This window comes from Pseudorca crassidens, chromosome 2 (genome assembly GCF_039906515.1).
Source record: "Pseudorca crassidens isolate mPseCra1 chromosome 2, mPseCra1.hap1, whole genome shotgun sequence".
Classification (NCBI taxonomy): domain Eukaryota; kingdom Metazoa; phylum Chordata; class Mammalia; order Artiodactyla; family Delphinidae; genus Pseudorca; species Pseudorca crassidens.
The window spans coordinates 80,952,178-80,953,059 of NC_090297.1; positions in this window are offsets into that span (position 1 = coordinate 80,952,178).

Here is an 882-nt window from a genome sequence, read left to right on the forward strand (position 1 = left end):
TAGGTGCGGTGCGCAGGCTTCTCTAGTTGCGGCGCGCAGGCTTCTCTAGTTGCGGCGCGCGGGCTCTAGAGCACAAAGGCTCAGTAGTTGCAGCACGCCTGCTTAGTTGCGGTATGTGGGATCTTACTTTCCCAACCAGGGATCGAACCTGGGCCCCCTGCATTGAGAGCGTGGTGTCTTAACCACTGGACCACAAGGGAAGTCCCTCATTGCTCATTTTACAGGTGATTTTTTTTTTCTCTCTGGCTACTTTAAGATCTCTCTCTCTCTTTCTCTCTTTCAACTTTTTTGTATTCTGCTGTTTCACTATGATTTCACTATGATGTGTCTAGGGGAGACTTTTTTTTAATACATGCTCACTGAAATTCACTGGGTTTCCTGGATCTAAGAAATACCAGCTCTTTTGCATTCTTATTATATTTTCCTGGAACTCTTGTTTGTTGGACCTTTACACTAGCCTTAGTCTCTTTATAATATGTTCCTCTTTTTATCTCAATCTAATACATGTGGATAATATCTTCAGATCCAGTTTTCTAATTCTTTCTTCAGCTATGTCTGACCTTTTTAATGCATTGAGGGGTTTTGGTACAGCTTTATTGAGGCATACTCAACATACAATAAACTGTACATATTCAAAGTGTACACTTTGTTAAATTTGGACATATGCATGTACTCATGAAATCATCACCACGGCCAGTATAATAAATAAATCCTTCATCCCTAAAAGTTTCCTTATGCCACTCTGTAATTCTTTTCTCTAGTTCTTCCCTACCACTACCCCTTGTCAAACAATCATTGATTTGCTTTCTATCTTATAGATTAATTTGCATTTTCTAGAATTTTACACATATGGATTTATACAACATGACTTTTTTTTTTTGA